Source organism: Brassica napus, chromosome C9, assembly GCF_020379485.1.
Source record: "Brassica napus cultivar Da-Ae chromosome C9, Da-Ae, whole genome shotgun sequence".
NCBI classification, from domain to species: domain Eukaryota; kingdom Viridiplantae; phylum Streptophyta; class Magnoliopsida; order Brassicales; family Brassicaceae; genus Brassica; species Brassica napus.
Window position 1 is genome coordinate 10877372 of NC_063452.1, and position 22712 is coordinate 10900083.

Here is a 22712-nt window from a genome sequence, read left to right on the forward strand (position 1 = left end):
TTTAAACTAAACCAATTTATATGTTAAGTTAGGTACTCTGACATATGTTATTCAAATTTATATTTAATATTTTCTATTGTTTATAGATTTTTTAAAAAATTAAAACATATAATAAATTTTAAATTTTAAAAAATAATTTTAATTGGTTATCGAAATCCGAATCAAATCCTCAAAGATTTGAAACCGAACACGAAATCCCAAACAAACCCGAACGCCCACCCGTAATCACTATTATATATCCTATATGTGTGTGTCATCATAGGTTACAAAAATATATGTTATCATATAATTAATTGTATTTTATACGTACCATCAAATAAGTAATCTTATAATTAATAATATTTTATACGTACAATCATATAAATAATCACATATATCTATCTTATATTTTATACGTACAATCGTACTATCTATGTATCCAAACAAAAACTTAAAGTAACTCTATTTTAATAAGATAGTTATTAAAAATAGAGTATTTGCGGTAGATAACGTAAACAAGTTTCGAAATTAGCTATATGGAAAAGCACTATGCATTATCTCATAATATCAAGTTTAACCCTACTAACTATATTTTCTGCAAAAAACCAAACTTTAATTAACTCTTTTTATACAGTCGTCTCACTCCATTTCAATCAGAAAGCAAAAGCAGATTGAAGTATAGAGAAGATGGTCTCTTCCCAACTCATTGACTCACTTGATTCAACTCATTGACTCTCTCTCTCTCTCTCTAGAGAGAGAGAGAGAGAGAGAGAGAGATCTCTAGAGAGAGAGAGAGAGGACTCTCTCTCTCGAGAGAGTCTAGCTCTCTCTCTCTCTCTCTCTCTCTCTCTCTCTCTCTCTCTCTCTCTCTCTCTCTCTCTCTCTCTCTCTCTCTCTCTCTCTCTCTCTCTCTCTCTCTCTCTCTCTCTCTCTCTCTCTCTCTCTCTCAGACAAAGACATCACCGGTTTCTCCTTCTAAAACTCCAAGTATATCTGAAAGTTTGGTTCTTTTCTGGTTCATCACCATAATCCGATCATAGAAAATAGTTGGGGTGAATGTATCTGGATCATGATTTGTTTGATCGCTTTCTTTTCTTTCTAACTGGATTTTTTATTTGGATTCTATAGTCTGTCAGCGGAGAATCCAATATGTTCTTGGTTGAAAAAAAAAAAAATTTGGTATTACGGAAAATGTATCCAGATCATGATATGTTTGATCGGTTTCTTTTACTTTTAACAGGTTTTTCGGTAATATGACAAATATTGAAAATATATAAACTGAGTACTACAAACGTAAAATGTATCATGTTACATCAATAGATACACTGAATCGCATGATGATTATAATATCGTTGGATCATACATAATAAATAACCACATATGCAAATACTTTCGAATTCTGCATACATTTGCAAATGACTCTAAATGACTCTTAAAAATATAGATATGATTTTGACATTATTAAGTAAAAAATATTTTTTTATTATTTGCTGTTTTTAACCTTATGTATAGAGAATGTATACAGTAAAATAAGATAGTTGATGAAGTTCACAATTATAACACATGTGGCCAGGAAAAAAAAAGATTGTACCATACTAAAATTTCCTCTTTGAATATAGCATAGTCGTGCGAGTCATCATTTTTAATTTTACTCAAATAACATGACGGTGAGCCAAATGATGCATATAACACGTCATCATTCAGTTAATTATTATATACATAAACTTCATTTCTTAGACAGAGGAGCCAAATGATGCATATAACACGTCATCATTCAGTTAATTATTATATACATAAACTTCATTTCTTAGACAGAGGAAGGAACAACAATGTAAACGACTAGACAACAATATAACATAAGTGAAGGTTTTTTCTTTCATGTACAATACATAGTATAAACCATTTGCACAACACATAATATATGTTCTTCACATACGTAAATTAATAAAGTTGAGTATCATATAAAAATAGTATAGAACTAATAGTAAATTGATAAATAGTATAGAAATACTACATACAGTATAGTTGTAAACTCTAACTTCAATCCATTTCCACTCCAGTCTCTTTCCCTAAATATTAAACCTTAAATCATAATTAGTAAATCATAAACTCTAATATAAAATATAAAAACTACTTATAATATTTTTTTAAAAAACTAAAAAATAATACAGTATATAATATTTTGTAATATTAAATATCCTATACTATAATTTTTTCACATCATATATAGTATACTGCGAGCACTACAAGAAAATACAAGTATAGCGACGGCCAAAATCCTCGTTATTTCCTCGTAACGAGAGAGCACAAAATGAATGATACCTTATGTGCAGATTAATTAAAGAAAAGGAAAAGAAGTGGATATATGTTTAATGATGACTTCAAGTTATGTGTGGGAGTTTTATGTCCGAGTCTCATCAATATATACATACATGCCAATGGATAGCATCGATCATTTTTACTCTAAGAAAACAATTGACTATTTGGTAGGTGAAAGATTTGATTAATCTATGTACTGATAAAATGTACTTAAAGGAAGCTCCAAGTGCATTGAGTGAATGACTTAACTAGGGCTGTATAAATTATAAAAGAATCTAAGTGTTGTATATAACATAATTTAAGATTCTAAAATTTTATTTCTCGAGTTCATGAAAATTTGAATGTTAAATCTACTGTACAGTATTAAGAAGAAAAAAAGGGCATGGGAACTCTAACAATCAGAAGTTTGGCTTTTATGTTTGATTTTAATACGTGATTTTAGTTAGTCCAACAATCTAAAATCTTATATTTCAATTTAAAACTTAATTTTTAGTTTACATAAAAATATTTATATAACTAGATTAAGATCCGCGCCTTGCGCGGGATAAACATTATATATAAAAATTATTTTATGTATTATATGTTCTTACATATTATGAAATAATAAATATATATTGAATAATTAAAACTCAGTAACTATTACATATATAATTAAATTAGTGCGAATGTATAAATCAAATTTATTAATCCAAACAATTTTTTTAAAAATTTGATAGGATATGTAATTAAATTTAAATGATATTAACATACATATTATATTTTTAATATTAATGTCTATTAAATGATGCTTTCTACTCATATGTTTTTTTGATCATGTGTATCTTTAATAGCAAAAACTTTAAATTACTGATAACAAAATTTTCATTGTGTGATTAATAATTTTAGTAATTTATAATTTAAAAAAAAATATCAATGTTAGTTCAAAACTTTTATCAAAAATAATTATTCAAAGTAAATTTTGAAATTAAAATATTTATTTATTCAATATGGTTTATAGTTTAATTTAGAATGATATATATACATTTATATTTTAAATTTTAATGATTAATTAAGTTAGACTTTTATTTATATGATTTTGTAATCATTTTTATTTTGTCATAACAAAAATTTTAAACCATGGATCGCAAAATTTGAATGTGTGACTTTTAACAGTTTTAGTAATTTATAGTCATTTTTTAAAATTCAAAATATAACATATACAGAAAAATCTAAATTTTTTATAATATGGTTACTGTGATTTTTTTAAATTATTTTAATAGTTTAAAATTAAACAAATTTGATAGAAGATATATTATTTTTTTATCAGATCTTTATTATTCAAAATCATTAATTGTCATATATACTTTAGCCACATTAGGCAATTCCGTAATCTTTATTTAAGGAAATAATAAATGACATTAATAATGAATTTATGGTTAGTTTAATAAAAAACTTATTATATAATTAGATGGACCAACATATTTTTCTAATAATTCTAAGAATCATCCTAGTGATGACACGTGACTATAAAAAGAAGTTGTAATGTTTCACAAATAATATATAGGGGATTGGTTAGGGGATTGGTGAGATATGCGGAGAATGTGAAGTTGTTAATTGTCAAATCAATCCAAGACTTAAGCATTGATTATTTGTGTGGCTTTTAGATTTTGGTTTGGCTTTTAGTTTTTTTTTTTTTTGATAATCCCGGTATCCGGAACTTCGAGAGGATCCGACTAGCGCCAGTGATCGTCCACCGGAGCTTAGCCGGGGAGTCCGCCGAGGCATCCAGGAGGGCTGGTGATCACCCCATGTAAATCTCACCAGTGGCCACATGTTAGCAGTCTTCTCGGTATTGGGCCCGAAGGTAGCTTTTAGTTTTTAATATTTGGAATTTGGTTTTATTTTTTTTTTTGCTTTTGCAGTATAATTTTTCTTTTTTGAAAAATAAAAATGGTAATTTTTTAATTTGGTTTTTAGTTTTTGGCTATTGTTTTTAATTAATAAAATTAATTAAATAAAATAATTAAAATAATTATTCTATATTTTGATTTTTGATTTTTAATTAAATAAAACAATTAAAATAATTATTCTATATTTTAAAATAAAACAATTAAAAATAGTGATTTTTTGGTTTTTAATTTTGATATTAAACTATAAGTTTTTTATTATTTTTGTTTGCAATGGAAAATGATTAAAATTAATGATAAAATATTACTTACTATGAAAATGATACAAAACATCACCACATATAAATACATTTATTTATTTTATAAAATTATTTTAAAATAAAAATAATGCAAACTACAAATGAACCACCATTCATATATATATGACAATACACAATTAATAATTAAATTTGTAAAACAAACTAACTAAACATAAAACATATTTTCATAATCTTCTATAATTCAAATATTATAAATAAATATCAATAGTTATATTTTAAAAGTACACAGTTTAATTCTACACATATTAAATAGTACACAATTAATAGTTAGTTTATTATTTTAGCGGAATAAAAAATTTAATTAAATTTTATACCTTGTTAAAACTGTATAAAATTTATGTAATTCAAATACTATAAAATAAAATAATATCTTGATTTTAGAATACAAAATTAAACTCCATTGTAATAAATATATAATACTTATAAGAATAAAATTAAAAGTTTGCTATAAGATTTATGGTCCAAATATTGATTAAAAGTTTAAAATATTATAGACCTTACATAAAGAAAAATCCAATACCTTAATTTCTAGAGAAGATTACTTTGTTGAGAGTTTTTGTTTGTTTTATAAAATGGCTGATGTGATTTTATATATGTAAAATAATTAATTGTTAAAAAGATGAAAGTAGTCGTGTAGTCAGCATAAAAACCATAAAAAAATATGGTTTCCTTAAAAATAAAAAGTATATTTTAGCTAACTCTTGATTAGATAAAATATATATTTTGAAAAAGACAAAAACCAAAATCTAATATACAATCAGCAAACAATCAACTTCTTAGAGTTAAAGTTGCGTCAGTGTATGATAAATGGAACATCACAAGACGGGATTAGATATTTGATTTGGCTTCACGATTATGAAATTTGACACTTCAATATTCTGATTAATCCAACAATCTAAAACTTCTTAAGCTAATCTAGAATCTATATTGGTGAGAATGAAAAAAATAATTATGTAGTGTTGTATTCAGGTCCGGCCTTGACCTAAAGTCCAACAAGCTAGGGCTTTAGGTGCCAAATTTTAGGGGAAGCCAAATTTTGTCAAAATTGTACATAGTACGGTGGCGAAAGCTGTTATCATACTTTCTATAAACCTGAGTTCACGTCTATTTAACATATTTATGGGCCAAAAAAAAATTCTTCTTTAGGCATGATACAGTGTTGGGCCGGCGCTAGTTGTACCGTGCATGAAACCTAGCAGCTCTGCCAATATTTCTAAAAAAAAAGAGTTCGGACAAAGAGTTTTATTGGCGAGTAAATGGAGATGAAGAAGATAGCGGGAATCACCTTAAAGTTTCTCAGAGAAAAGACAGAGAAAGACAGAAATTGAATGATTGAGAGACGGATAAGTCGTGCTCTGTCCGTAGACCACGGTAGAGTTTGTGGGTGTGGCCTTAGACAGACATGAGGAAATCGGGCTTTCAAAGTGAGCTGAGAATATGAGCATACTGAAGTCGAGACATGGGTCAAAGCGCTGTTAGGCCCAGTCATCATCTTTCTCATGTTTATTAAGAAGAGAGAATATGTGGTCGTCTTCTTCATTCCTCTGCGAAACAAAATCATCACATGTAACAATAGAGAGAGAAAGCTAAAGATCAATATATTAGGAATAAAGTATTTACATGGGAATTTAAGGGAAATTTAATTAATATTAGTTACATATATTGACCAATAATATTTAAGATAAATAAAATTATTTATAAAATCAATGCAGTTTGCAATTAACTTTCAGCTGAAATAATTTACATTGAAATTAAATTATTTATAAAATCAATGTAGTTTGTAATTAAATTTCAGCTGAAAATAAGTATAATTTACATTAAAATTCTAAAGTGACACTTATTATGTAACAGAAAAAAAATGTTAGAATGACGCTTATTAAAAAACAGAAGAAGTATATAAAAAGCTAGAGCCAATCTACTTATATATTACTTAAAGTTTCTTTAAATTCCCCATGTGAGATATGTTATCCCTAATAAGATCCAAAGACGAAGATATATCCGATCACTTATCTTTGGTTCTCGGCTCTTGAGTTAATGATCGGTTCATCTAGCTTGAGACAGAGTTGTATTTATTTTTCATAAGCCTATGTAGACTCTTGTAACGTCATGAAGTGTGTGGCACGCCGCATGTGTAACCTTTGTTCCTGAAGGTTCACAGTCTCTCACGAGATGTAGTGATTGCGGTCGTGAACACGTTAAAAGTGATAGTGTTCATAGTTTAGATTCAGTTGTGATCAAGTCGGAATACGATCGACTAAGTTCAGTCACCGGTCACATAGTTAACACCGTTTAAATTAGTTTTGTTTTTGTTTTCTCATCAAATGTGACAAGTAAAGAAGAATGGAAAAATGGAAGATGCCATAAGAGAAAAGAGAAAGGAAAAGAAGATAAACATGTGAGAAAAGAGAGGATATAAAAAGTGAATGAGTAAAATTATTTAATATTTAAAGAGCTATTATAAACATGCCACTGATCATGTCACTTAATTTTTCTAAAAAATTTTGTTGTATAATACAAATACTTTTTCTTTTATATAATATATAAACAACCGTCGCTGTCGTATTTTTTCTTTCTTAAAATTATTAGACCAAAGTAAAAAGTGCCCATGTTTCTTCTTCTTTCATTTTCTTTATACAAACCCTATGAAGAAATTTATACATCTTTAGTTTTCCAAGATGCCAAGACGCTATAATAATGATGTACATTCTGAAAACAGAACTGTCAAAGCATCAAAAAGCAAAAAGAAGCTCACTTTCATGTGATCACCAAATTAAAACACACAGATAGTTAAATATCTTTAATTATACTCTATGTTGGGCGTATTTTAGTGTCAAATGTAGATAACATTAAGTATTTTTCATAAAAAAATACTTATTATTGATAGCTTTAATTTATGTATTTTCATAACAATGATAAAATAAAATTATATTTTATTTAAAGTATGTGATATGTCCCATTCCATTAATTTGGATATGAGTGGCGCTTGGAAAGCAACTATCACTACAAGAAAACATGAGATTAACGACGGCGGTATTCTTCGTGAGTTCGTCGTAAAAGAGGCTTTACGAGGACTTAACGAGAAAACACGTTTCATCGTTAATCGTTCGTCGTAACGCATATTTCCTCGCCAATTCATCGTAACTTAGCGAGGAAAACATTTCGTCGTAAAGAAGAAGTACATCATTTCGTCGTAAAGACCACGTAATGATTCCACGTAAGGAGGTCGTAAATACCTCGAAAGGAGTTCCTCGTAAATTACACGTAAATATCTCGAAAGTATTTCCTCGTAAAATACACGTAAATACCTCGAAAGTATTTTCTCGTAAAATACTCGTTTAACCTTCCTCGTCATTTTCTCGTAAACTTATTTACTTCGTTTTTTATTTTACAGAATTTAAAAACATAATTAAAAAAATAATTAAAATTATTTAATTTATTAATAAAATTATAATTTAAAATAAAAATCAATACAAAAATATTTTATATATAAATAAGTTTTGAATTTATAATACAACAACCAAAAAAAAAAGAACTAAGGGTCGTTCATCGCCTGGTAGAATTCCTCACTCCTCCTCGCAACATCCACCTAGGAGTAAGCATGTTCTTTCGAAGGCCCTGCAAAAAAAATTAATCTTTGAAGTTAACATCAACAGTATTAACAAATTCTATAAATCTAGCTAAATTTCCTACATTAACCACCTAATCAACACTAATTAACATAAAATCCGTAAACCTATCTAAATTCCCTACACTAACCACCTAATCTATCCTAATTAAACTAATCAAATTAGAGAGGAATTAAAGAGAGTTACCATTGCTACGAAATAGAGAGGAAGTGGAGAGGAAGTTGAGACGAAATGAAAGTGTGAGCGCTCGCGAGTATATATAAGAGATTAGATATCCTCGTAATTTCCTTGTAAATTTACGACGAATTACAAAGGTCCGCGTTTTGTTTCCTCGTAAAGTCCACGTTAAATTACAAGGAAAAAGCAAGGCCCGTGTTTTTATTTTACGAGGAAATAGCAAGACCCGCTTTTTCCGGTTACGAGGTCTTTACGACGATTTCTGTTTACGCGGAATTAACGAGTCCCGCGTTCTTTATTTTTTAATTTCGTCGTTATTTCCTCGTTATTTTACGAGGAAATTACGAAGATTATGTTTAAATCCCTAAAATCTGAAACCCCAAACCCCATCTCCCTTATCTTCTACTTCATATATTCCAAACCCTAAACCCATCTTCCCTTTAACAAGGAATTCGCGAGGCCCGTGTTTTTATTTACGAGGAATTAGCGAGGCCCGCTTTTGGTTTCCTCGTAACATCCTCGTTCATTTAGCGAGGTCCGCTTTTTTATTTACGAGGAATGAGATGAAGCTAATTGGTCGTAAAACCTTTTGAAATTTCCTATAAATACTCACCAGTTTGCTTCTCAAATCAAAGATAAACTCACCAATTTGCTTCTCAAATCAGAGATAATTACTCACCAGTTTGCTTTTCAAATTAGAAAGATTTGAAAAAAAAAGGAGAAGAATGATACTGGAACACATGTGGGCGGAGACAAGGCTAGACTTACGTAGGTCTCGCCTTGTTTCTTCCGACCTGTGATTCCAGTATCTTTCTTCTTCTTCTTTTTCAAATATTACAACGGTAGTCCATAATTGGTCGTTAAGAGAGGAAATAGATTCCAGTATCTAAATTCTCTACACTAACCACCTAGTCTACCCTAAACTAATCAAATTAGAGAGGAAATAGAGAGGCCCGCTTTTTTATTTATGAGGAATGAGCGAGGTCCGCGTTTTCTTATTACGAGTTTTTTATGACGAATACGGCTTACGAGGAATTAACGACTCCCGCGTTCTTTATTTTTTAATTTCATCGTTATTTCCTCGTTATTTTACGAGGAAATTACGAGGATTATGTTTAAATCCCTAAAATTCGAAACCTCAAACTCCATCTTCCTTATCTTCTATTTCATATATTCCAAACCTCAAACCCATCTTCCCTTTAACCTCAATCTATTCTTTCCATTCCAACCCCAAATTCTTAAACCACAATTCCTTAACTTATAATCTCAATCTCTTATTTCTAATACAAACTCTCATTACCTTACACAAAATCAAATTATATAAATAGGTTTTCATGATTAAATCCATCAAATCACATGCATTAAAGCTGAAAATCAATCTTATTAAAAACAAATACATCAATTGAATACATCGACATTCTCGTCATCACTAGAAACATCATCATTTTCATTAAATTCGTCTTCAACAGCTTCGTCTGTGGCATTGTCGGTAAGATCTTCGTACTCATGATTATGCGGATCAATGAGAAGGATGTCATCAATTTCTTGTTCAGGTTCCTCGACCTCATTTATCTGTTCTTCTTGCAATGGTGGTTATTCTCCACTGATGATTCGTCCTCGAGGCGTAACTTTGATCACGGCTAACCAATTTATTCCCGATTCTCTCATCCGAGGGTATGGAAGGAATCTAACTTGGTCTGCTTGTGAAGCTAAGATGAAAGGCTCGAATTTGTTGTACCTGAAAAAATAAAGAAAACGTAGAAATTAATTTATTTTGCTCATGTATGGCAAAAAAAGAATTTGTTGTACCTTCGTCCACCATTGACATCAACTACACCGAATTTGTTAAACCGAACACCTCTGTTGACGACGGAGTCGAACCATTCACATTTGAAGAGGACGCATTTCAGCTTCAATACCCCTGGGAATGCAACTTCAATAATCTCCGTCAAGATCCCGTAGAAATTTGTTTCCCCTTTCACACATATTCCATAGTTACTGGTCGCCCGCTGTCTACCATACTCATATGTGTAAAAAATATAGTCTCGCGTAAAATACATTTGTGATGTGGTGACCTTTACAAGTGGAGATTGAATTACTTCGTGTAACCACTTAGGATAATCTTCATCGTCGTCATAATCAATCTGCAAAAATAAAGAGAACGTTGAAATACAGATCATGTATGAGAAAAGAGTTTAATCTACCTTAAAAAAATTAAGAGTTTGAATCAATACCTGATTCTTCAACCACTTAATAAAGTGTTGATCTTTCCTTTTGTCTACGTCACTTGTGGATATACCTGAGAATGTTTCTTCGGCTTGAGAAACAAATAGGCTATAAAATCACATTTTATATTAATTAATCGTTGGAAATTATACAATTTATACTTATATAAGTACACGCTACATTTACGTCGAGTTTACGAGGAAAGCGTATTTCCTCGTAAAAGCCACGTGACATTACATCGACTTTACGACGAAATGATTTCGTCGTTATTTTACGAGGAAATAACGTTGATTTTATATTTCCTCGTAAGTTCCTCGTCAAGTCGACGTAAATTTACGAGGATTAGTTTTCCTCGTTAAGTTTCCTCGCTAAACTTGTGTTTTCATGTAGTGTATGGAGGCTGGTTGAGAAGCCAAATACTCTTTTTTCAAGAGTCTTCAAAGGACGGTATTACAGGAATGCTTCACCCCTGGAACCGATTCGCTCTTATTCCCCGTCATATGGCTGGAGGAGTATTATTTCTGCTAGATCTCTGGTTTGTAAAGGACTAATTAAAAGGGTGGGAACAGGTTCATCTATCTTTGTATGGAATGATCTTTGGATCTCAGCCACTCGCCCGATACCAGCAAACAAAAATATTCACAACATTTATCCGGACCTCACAGTGGATTCTCTCATTAATTCGGAATCTCGTTCATGGAATTTACAGGCAATCAGGGCTCTAGTGGATCCTAAGGATGCAAAAATTATTGAAAGTATTCCATTAAGTAGGAATCAGATTGAGGATAGGAATGAATGGCATTTTACTAACAATGGGAAATATTCGGTCTAATCAGGTTATCAGGTGAAACGAATCTATCCTGATAGGGAAAACCCACCAGATTTTTATGGCCCCACAGTGGATTTACTAAAAGCTTTCTGTTGGAAAGTGCGGTGTCCCCCGAAGATAAAGCATTTCTTATGACAACTTCTTTCAGGATATATATCGGTAATGAAAAATCTAAGGGCAAGAAGGATATAAGGAGATATATGTTGTGCTCGATGCGGAGATCCGGAAGAATCAATAAACCATGTATTTTTTTAATGTCCCCCAGCGCGTCAAGTGTGGGCATTATCCAAGATTCTGTCACCTCCCAATATCTTTCCCATCAGCTCATTATTTGCTATGGATCATCTTTTTTGGAGAGTTCAGCCAAAGATGGATGACCATCAATTTGCATGGATTTTATGGTATATTTGGAAAGCCTGGAATAACAAAGTTTTTAGCAATCTGGATATTGATCAGAGGGAAACACTTAAATTAGCTGAATTGGAATCATCACTTTGGGTAGAAGCACATGTGGGAAATGACCCAACGAGAGGGCTTTCGGTACAAACCAGTCCTCCTCTAGCGACACCAGGTCGATGGTGCTTCCTAGATGGTTCATGGAAAGATAAAGACTTATTTTCATAGCAAGGCTGGTATAGTACTTTACCGAGGTTTGATGGTCTATTAGAGGCAAGGAATATAAGGGCATGTCTTTCACCTCTTCATTCGGAAGTAGAAGCATTGATTTGGGCAATGGAATGTATTAAGAATTTAATACAGTTTCAGGTAACGTTTGCAACAGATTATTCTCAATTGGTGAAGATGGTTTCGGAAACAGAAGAATGGCCAGCATTTGAAAGCTATCTGGAAGATATCAAGCTTTTAAAAGAAAGTTTCCTCAACTCAGACATCGTTCATGTACCTCGGACGGCGAACCTTCGGGCGGATAGCTTAGCACGCAGTGCTAGGAAACAACTGTCATTTGTCGTTCACATGGATGCGGAGTTACCGATTTGGTTTACAGACCCTGTAGATGCTTTGCTGTCAAAAAAAAAATATTCATATATATATATATATATTAGTTATGATATGCACTGATTGTTTCCTTTTGTTAAAATTATAAACGCGTTTTAACTGTGCATGCAATATAAACAAGGTAGAAGTTATTTTCCAGGATATATTAGCAAAAAGATATATTAGCAATTTTAGTAATGTGAGTATATATATCTTATACATTACTATGTTGATTGATCACATGACACATGCTCTTATAATGAGAAAATGTACGTATCCTCTCTCTCATATTGAAAGGGAGTCGATATAATTAAATGCTTGCGAGATTATAGTTTATACTTTTTTCTTCTTTTTTTTGTCAAATTTTATACATACTTATCTTATTTCTCAAGCTATCACATAAAGATATATAATTTAGACGTCTGTATGAGCTTTTTCTTTCTTTTCTTCTTTTCTTCATGTTTTATCTTATTAATTATCGGCAGATAGGGGTACTATGTTCGCATTAAGTTTAATTGATCGGGTTAAGACTGATTTAACAACTACACATGGACGGTTTAGTGGTAGGCGGATTCCAGTGAACCAAACGTTCCGAGTTCGAAGTAATTCCAATACCTTAAACATGTGTGGTCAAGTAGATGTGAGGTCATGTTTTTAAGTTTCATCTTATATCCGAAAAAAGAATTCATCTGTAGAGTGCATATTTCTTTAATATTAGTTTAAGTTTTTCCATAAATCAAGAATATCCCGGATTTATCTAAAAAAAAGCTTATTTATCATTACGATATTCAAATTTCAACGATTTTTTTTTCCGGCTTCAAATAGTTACATTCATCTATTTTTCTCTTTTCCTTCTTAGAAGAGCATCATTGGTAAGAATCAGTTACAAAAAAAAAAAAAAAAAATCATTGGTAAAAATTCACATAGATTTCTTAAATAATCAAAATATAATTTTTAATAAAAGTTAATTCCTAATTAAATTTGATATTGTTTCCAAACATTCAACCAGTTCAAAAGTGACATTTGAAAAATGAGGTTTTCATTTTGTCAAAAAAAAAAAAAAAGAGGTTTTCATAGAGTTATGTAAATCTTTCAACGAAGAACATTTTCTTGTTCTCCCTTCCCCTTTAATATTTTATTTTATTTTTAATAAGAAAATATTCAGTAACATACTTTCGATGGAGCTGCTCTTATGTTCATTGTTAAATTCGGGAAGCACAAACGCTGATCACGTAATCATGCATTAGCAGAAAAAATGAGCATGTAATCGTGTATAAACCTAAAGAGTCTAATGACATACTATTACTTTTGGTACGTGTGACATATAGAGGTTGTTTAGAAAAAATGACTTATAAGTTTTCTATATGATACTCATCACTTTTGCATTGATCATGAATGAATATATAAGACATCACCAACCCAAATAGGAAAAACAATGATGGTGATCTAAAGGGGGATAAAGGGTATCTATTAGTTGATATTTGACAATAAAGAGCTATGGTAGAGATCAAATGATGATTAGTTAGGTGTTTAGGACTAATCTCACGCCTATTTATTTTGTAATTTATGTGTAGGTATATATTGGTGTCATTAAACATCCACATCCTAGCGTGATATAAAAATACATCCACATCTTTTTGGGTCTTACTACTTAGTTGATTAGTGCTTCTCTCCAAATAAATGTCAGAATTTGAGAAAATACAATTGCTTTATAGAAATTATAAAAAAAGAAATGATGTCATTGTGTTGCTCTTTTTACGGGCTACATGAAGTACCCATCGACAAATCTATAACGCCCCGACTGCCCACGGTTAATGGGACATCCACGTCCGTTCATTTGACCCGTGGATCTCATTCAATCTGACAGGTGGTGCATTAATTTTTCCAAGACCCAAAAAACTTGTTTACTGACCCTGCAATCACCACATGACCTTTCTCCGTGCTTTGATTTCATTCACACGATATCGCGAATCACTTCCCGATAGGTCATCCATCTTTTTACTACTCCAGCCCAAGCACGCTTAACTCTGGAGTTTTAAACGGATGTGTGACGAAAAAGGTAAGCCAGCTTTGGTAACATAGGTAGCCAACTCAATTCTCTTAAGCATTTCCATATATCACAACTCGGGATGTTACAATTCACTCCCTCTCAAAGAACGCAACGTCCTCGTTGTGCCCCACGACAGGTCTCAAGACGCCTCTCAGATCAGAACTGAGATGGCTAACCAGCTCTGATATCACTTATAACGCCACGACCGCCCACGGCTAATGGGTCACCCACGCCTGCTCACTCGGCATGTGGATCCCATCCCATCTGACGGACGGTGCATTCATTTTTTCAAGGCACGAAAGACTTGTTTACAGACCCTGCAATCACCACATGACCTTTCCCTGTGCTTTGACCTCACTCACACGATATTGCGAGTCACTTCCCGATAGGTCACCCATCCTTTCACTATTCTAGCACTACAAGAAAACATCAAGGATACTGAGGAAAAAAATCGTCGGAATTTCGTCGGAATAACGTTATTCCGACGACATACCGACGAAACAAGTCCTCGGAAATAATTCCTCGGAATTTCTTCTTTCCTCGGAAATCCCTCGGAATTTTCCGACGGAATTCCGAGGAAACAAATTTCCGAGGAAATTTCGAGGATCACTAGTTTGTCGGAAATCTCCTCGGAATATACCGAGGGAGAACTTCGTCGGGATATTTCCTCGGAACTTCATCGATCGATGCGTTTTTGGACATATATACATCGATCGATCCGTTTATAAAAAAACGTTCGGAATATACCGAGGGACACCTTTCCTCGGAACATGTCCCTCGGTATATTCCGAGGAACATGTCCCTCGGTATATTCCGAGGAAAGGTGTCCCTCGGTATATTCCGAGGAAGATGTCCCTCGGTATATTCCGAACGTTTTTTTATAAACAGATCGATCAATGGATATATGTCCAAAAATGCATCGATCGATCGAGTAAAAAATATAATTAATTTCCTCGGAATGTAAAAAATATTTATTTTTTTTAAAAATAAATTTTTGAAATTTCAATTCGAAAATATAAAATTAAAACTAAAATTGAAATCATATTAATTAATATTCAAAGTTTCACAAATAAAAATAAAACATTCCGAGTTTTTGGAAAAAAAAAACTATGGGTCTGGCACGTCCGAGAGGAGCAGGAGCGGGTGCAGCAGAGGGAGATGTATGGTTGGAGCTGTGGGGCGAAGGGGAATCCTGAAAATGGCTGTAATCCCGAGACTGGCTCCCCGTACCACCACGACCACGACGCTGTCGAGGCCGGGTCTGATCATCATGAGACCTGTAAATTAAAAATATATATTTAATAAATACAGAAATATATAAATTAATTTTTTTTAAAAAAAAAATCCCAAATAATAGTTTTTAATCACAAAAAAAGATTTATAGATATTAAAAATATTTAATAAATATATAAAAATAGTTCTAATAAACAAAAAATAGTTTTAATAAATAAAAAATAGTTTAATAATTACAAAAAAATAGTTTTAATAATATATATATATATATATTTTTTTTTAAATCCCAAATAATAGTTTTTAATCAGAAAAAAAGTTTTATAGATATTAAAAATGTTTTTTAAAATCCAAAAAATCGAATTTATATACAAAAAAGATTTTGTAGCATCCAAAAAATCGAATTTATATACAAAAATCATTTTGTAAAATACAAAAATCGATTATATATACAAAAATCGATTTTATAAATACAAAAAAATAAAAAAAATTATAAACAAATTCTAAATCAATTCAACAAAACAAATTATTCAACCAAATCACAATTCTAAACCTATTATACAACCAAATCACAATCCTAACCAATCACCCTAACAAAAATCTATCAAAACTACACAAAAACCTAACAAATAGAACCAAAGAGAGTGGGATAGGGTCCTTACATGATTTGTGTAAGAGAAGGGGGAGATCGCCGGAGATATCGTCGGATTTGAGGTGGAAATCGCCGGAGAGAAGAGAGGAGTCGCGCAGAGGAAGAAGAGAGAAATGGGGAAGAAGAAGTGGGTCGTGGTTATAAAACCTAGGGTCCGACGGATATTATCCGTCGGAATTCCGTCGGAATTCTAATTTCAATTTTCGCGAAATATTTGCCCGGTAAAATGAAAATATTCCGAGGAAATACCGAGGAACTAGTGTTTGGGGTTTCAAAACATCAATTTTGTTTTGCCGTATTTCATTTCTTATACAATTGTAATGCATTCCATTGAGGATTCTTTGTATAGATGAGCATAAACCATGAAATAACAAATTTCAAAACTAATTGAAAGTATTCCCTTTACCGTTCATTAAAAGGTATAAGTGTTTCTCTTATGTTGTGGGATTTCGTTCATACAATCGGAAAAGTGTTAATTATACGGCAAGGAACAAATTTTGACTTCATAATGAACGTAAGACACTTAATAAGGGTTATATAGGTGTTATTCAAACCGCAAAACGTTGTTTTCGGTTTAAAAACCCTATTTCCTCGGAAACCCACCGATCAATCGAGAATATCAAGTGTTCCTCGGAAAATCTCGTAAGTTTTTTTATAAACGGATCGATCGATGGATATATGTCCGAAAATGCATCGATCGATCACTAAGATGGACCAAAGCGTAACAATGTGATCGATCGATTAGATTATCCAATCGATCGATCGAGAATATCAAGTGTTCCTCGGAAAAGCCTCGGAATTTTCCGAGGCTTTTCCGAGGAAACAGGAAGTGTTCCTCGGTATTTCTTAAAAAAAAAAAAAAATCAATGGTAGTCTGTTTCCGAGTCATCATCACCAGATGAATCTGAATCTGGATCTTGGTGAAACTCTCCAATCACTGGTTCATCCTCTACGTGAATGACGGCTTCCTCTCCGAAGTCGGTTAAATCGACTACAAAGCCAACTCCAGCTAAATCTTCTGCTGCACTTAAGTTGCCGGATGTGAGAATGACGGGCCATAGAGAATACTGTCTTCCACTCTTGCCAAACGGACTGAAACCATCAGTACATAATCCAAGGTAGACATTTCTTCTCTCATACGCAAAGTCGGGATACTTTGATTGGAAATGCTTCCACGCTTTTGCATCTGAAGGATGTCTGAACTCACCATCTGTTGAGTGCTCCGCATGCCATCTCATTGGTTGCGCTGTGCGTTCAGACAGATACAACCTCTGCAACCTTTCCGTCAAAGGTAAATACCACATCCTTTTATATGGCACTGGAACTCTTCCACTCGTATCTTTATAACGAGGCTTTCCACAAAATTTGCATGTAACACGCTGTTCATCCGCCCTCCAATAAATCATGCAGTTGTCGCTGCATACATCTATTACCTGATACGATAAACCAAGACCAGCTACGAGTTTCTGAACCTAGTAGTATGAACCAGGAGCTACATTATCCTCGGGTAGAATACCTTTTACAAAATCAGTAATCGCATCCACACAGTCTTCAGCCAAATTATAATCTGTTTTAATGCCCATCAATCTTGTAGCAGATGATAAAGCTGAATGACCATCTCTGCAACCTTCGTACAGTGGTTGCTTTCCAGCATCCAACATATCATAAAATCTCCTAGCTTGTGCATTGGGTAAATCTTTCCCTCTAAAATGATCATTTACCATCTGCTCAGTACCTACACCATAATCTACATCCGTTCTAATTGGTTCTTCTAATCTAACCGCTGGCTGAGGTTCGCTAGTACTACCATGTTCATAATCAGTTTCCCCATGATGATACCAAATTTTGTAACTTCGTGTAAACCCACTCAAATATAGATGAGTCCAAACATCCCACTCTTTAATAACCTTTTTATTTTTACAATTAGAGCAAGGACATCTTAACATACCTGTTTTTGCTTCCGGTTGTCGGTGAACTAACCCCATGAATTCGGTTATACCTCGTTGGTATTCTTCCGTAAGCAATCTCGTGTTCGGATCCAAATGAGGTCGATCAATCCAAGAACGTAAATAATTTGAAGAAGACATATTTTTTATGAATCAAATTTGTGTGTAAATAGAGTAAGAGGGAGGATGAAGATATGGTGTGAATGAAGAGGAATAGGAGTGCTTGTATTTATAGTTTAAATCCTGCCGACAGACCGAGGAAATTCCGACGGAATTCCGACGCCAACGGCTAGTTCGTCGGAATTTCCTCGGAATTTTGTAAAATCCCCCAACGGCTATAATATTTTCTCGGAATTCATCGGTTTTTTCCGAGGAACACATATTTCCTCGGAATTTCCTCGGAATATTCCGACGGATTGATATTTCCTCGGAATTCCGTCGGTATATTCCGAGAAAATTCCGAGGAAACCAAATTTTGTGTTTCTTCGGATTCGGAATTTCCTCGGGATATTCCGAGGATTTCATTTTCCGTCGGAATGTCCGTTAGAATATCGTTGTTTTCTTGTAGTGTAGCCTAAACACGCTTAACTCTGGAGTTCTAAACGAATGTGTGTCGGAAAAGGTAAGTCAACTTTGGTGACATAAGTAGCTAAATCTATTTTATTAAGCATTTCCATATATCACAATTCGGAATGTTACAAAATCTTACGATAACTCGACTGATACAATGATGCAAAAAGAAAAGATATATCACATTCATTGTCTAATAACATTCAATATATATTCTCACATTAAACATAATTGTGGAAAGGCAAAATTTTGTTCATATGTGGTATCTTTTGATTCGTTTTGTGCATTAATGCTTCTGGGACCTCTTTACGCAGCTTCCCCATTCGGTTTACATCTTTGGTTAGTTAATGTTTTTTTTTTTTGTTAAAGAAATTTGGTTTAGGAAACGTGTCCCTATCAGGCATGTGCTTTTTTGCCAAGAATATAAATATCATTTCATCATTTCAAAAATGAAAAAGAGAATTACAAATAGTAATTAACTAAATCCCAGACCTCTAGATTTGATTACATGGCAAAAGAAGGTAAAAATATGGAAGTAAAAGACATTCGATAATTCGTCCGTTCTACTTGGTAACGAACATGAAAGAAATAATTGATACAAACCTAAAACACAACTGAAAGAAGGATCAAGCCAATACTAGTATAAAAAGAGAAACCGAAGACAAAGTGGAACGTCCACGACCAACAAAGCGAGCAAGAACATGATCCAACATGTCACCTAAAACAGAAGACCATTCCTCTGAAACATCCATAGAGGCCCACTTAAAGACTTCCTTCAAGTCTGAGTTGGAACACTGGTCTGAAACCTCTAGACAGGATAACACAACCACAAAGGATTAATAGCACTCAACTTCCACAACCGCACTCGTCCTCAAAGCCGGCTTTTCGAGAGTGGCAACATCACCACTTTGAGGCCTTACTACTTCCTCTTGAAGATATGTGAACACTAAATTTGAAGAAGGTGAGAAATGAGTTTGACAAAAAGCTGCCTTAGTAGACACGAATTTAGTGAGCATAACACAAAGCTCAACTCTCGTCATAAACCTGTGGCCATGGACCACGAGCCCACCCATAATAAGTGGTCATCTTAGTTAGATGGTATAAGCAACTACAGAGATCTCATGGGTGCACGACTGGCAGAGCTGAGGCACAACAAAGTGAACCTTATGAGCAGTCTCCAATACATCAATAGAAAAAGGAGGATTCATCCCAATTATTATGACCCACATCATGAACGAAATGTCAATTTGAGCCGGAAATGAGAGCATCCCCAAGCATAACTTACACCATAGGGATGAATAGATTCGATGAGAAGAATTGGAGCCCTCTCCGAAGCTGGTAGCCTTACCGGCTCCAGAGAAGCAGGATGAGCTTGACGATTTACGAAAAAGCCAATTATTTTGTAAAAATATTCATTAGTGTATATGGTTATTTGTACATCATCTATGTATGTCAGATTGTGAGTTCTATCCAAGATAGAGACTATTCTTCTTTCTTTCTTTTTTCAAAAGTTCATGTAATGAACCAAAAAAAAATCTTGCTTAAGGATATAGTATTATCATCCCCTGTTCTGACTGTGTAATCTGATTTTTAAACAATAATTAGATCTTAAAGCTAAGATCAACTGTAATTTTAAGCAATAATTATATCTGAAAGCTAAAATCAGCTGCAATCTGAGATAATATTAGATTTGTATTTTCTCAATTGCATTTAGTTAAACGAATGGGTATATGTTTTACAGAAACTGGTTTACTGTATTAGTTTTGCACTACTAGTTCAACTTTTTTTCTCTACATTTGAGATTAATAGAAAATGCAGAGAATATAGTTTTTTGTTTCGACACTGATTAATAGTTAGTTCTGGCATAATATCCGTAGCCTGAAATCCGAACCGAAAAATCCGATCCGTATCCGGTCCGAAATGTAAAAAATATCTGAATAAACCGATCCGAATGTCTAAAATAATATACAATATAATTATATGAAACATGAATATATACTTCAAATATTCAATTTCATATTTATTTTGATATGTTATCTAACAATAAATATTTAAAATTTAAATAACTACCTTAAATACTTAATTATATATAAATAAATATATATTTCTTATGTTTTACTATTAAATTTTTGATTTTATTTTGGGTATATCCGAACCGATCCGATATAACCCGACTCCAAATGATATATGATTACTTTATGGGTTCTATGATGTGATACAAAACCGATCCGAACCCGATGTGTTATATCCGAACCCGATCCGTACTTGCAAATTTACTAGAATGAGACCTAGAAGGTGTTATAAAAGAGAACCGAAATCCAAAAAAACCCGATCCGAACGCCAACAGGTATCCGAACGCCCATGCCTAAGGAGCATGGATGAGCATGGATCTTTGACTGCACACTTTTCAGTCTGCAATGAATAACATTGTAGTAGTAGGGATGGCTTCTTTCTTTTCTTTATTGCTTTCTGCAAAAGAACATTAAATGTTATTAAATCCACAAATGCTAAAAATTAAAACAAGTAAAAAGGAGTGACGTCAAGTAAACTTATGAACTAGGATGTCAGATTAAAAAGTTAAGAGCTGGTGAGAAGCCGAGACAGATGGATGTTTGTACATTGTATCAAAGAAGTTAGGTTGGAGGTTGAGACAGCTTACGTGAAATTTAACCCTAAAATGGAAATATTAGAAAGAATAAATAAATCAATTTATTTTTAATTTTTGTAATGTATTATAAATGATTTACACATATTCAAACAAGATAAATGTAAATTTCATCATGTATCGTATATGTAAAACATCAGACACAGTTAGGGGTGTCAATTCGGGCTGGCCCGGCTCGGTCCGGCCCAAACCCGCTAAGCCTGTAAATATTTGAGCCCGGCCCGGCCCGGCCCGAAAATAATTTGGGCCTAGAATTCAAAGCCCGGCCCGGCCCTTATAGGGCTACAGGGTTTTTCGGGCTTTTGTGGGCTTTTCGAAAAATAATTTGTCATTGTCACTTCCATCGTTTTAATACATGTGAATTTTCATTAAAAAAGAGTTTCATTTTTAAAAAATAAAAAAAGTATAAAGTGAGTTTAAAATTTTCTTGTCTATCACAAATTTTTTATTTTTTCGTATGTTTTAAAACATTTTATACACAAACCAAATTTAATAAGATTTAAATAATCAAATATCAATTAAAACAAAAAATATAAGAGAACAAAATTTATGATAAACATGGTAAAACGTTTTATACTTTATATTTTGAAAATAAAAACATGTTGTACATGAAAGAAGAATGCATTTTTGTAAAATTTAAAATGTAACACTTGTAATGATGAAACAATAAAGTGCATTAAAAACTTTTATATTTCCTTTATTAGAGTTTAGATAAAAATATTAAAATAATATATCAATACTAATCATAGTTTCGATTACAAGAAAGAAGGATAATATTTACGCTAAAATATAAATTTCGGGTTTTCGGACCGGCCCTAGCCCAAACGAACTTAAGCCCAAAATATCCAAAGCCCAAAAGGCCCAATTTTTTTTGGGCTTATAAAGCTAAGTCCAAACCCGGTAATTTTTAGGGCTGGACGGACTCGGGCTACGGGCTTCGGCCATAATTGACATGTCTAGACACGTACAGTATATATTTTATGGATATTATTTGTTGTAACCATTTTTTATTAATATTATTTTCCCCTTATTATCCTGAGTTATGACTTATGAGTATCATTTTTTAAGCAAGAGGAAAAGGGGATGTATGAGTAGGCACGCATGGATGTCACGTGTGAGTTTCTGTGTAGAGAACAACTAAAGCTATATGTGATTTTCATTTCAAAGCCAAGTAAGCTCATCAGAACAAACAAAGTGTCAAATGAACTTTACTTTTTGCACCGTCGAAGGACCATTCTGCACCT

General features: G+C 32.7%; 1 long non-coding RNA gene across 1 annotated transcript; it reads right to left on the bottom strand.

Annotated features, from left to right (window-relative positions):
- Nucleotides 1-1233: 1233 nt before the first annotated feature.
- LOC125593393 lies at nucleotides 1234-2935 on the bottom strand. The gene is made up of 2 exons (XR_007329307.1): nucleotides 2302-2935; nucleotides 1234-2048 (listed from the first exon to the last, which is right to left on the bottom strand). It is a non-coding gene; the product is annotated as an uncharacterized LOC125593393 (long non-coding RNA).
- Between the last annotated feature and the right edge of the window lie 19777 nt (nucleotides 2936-22712).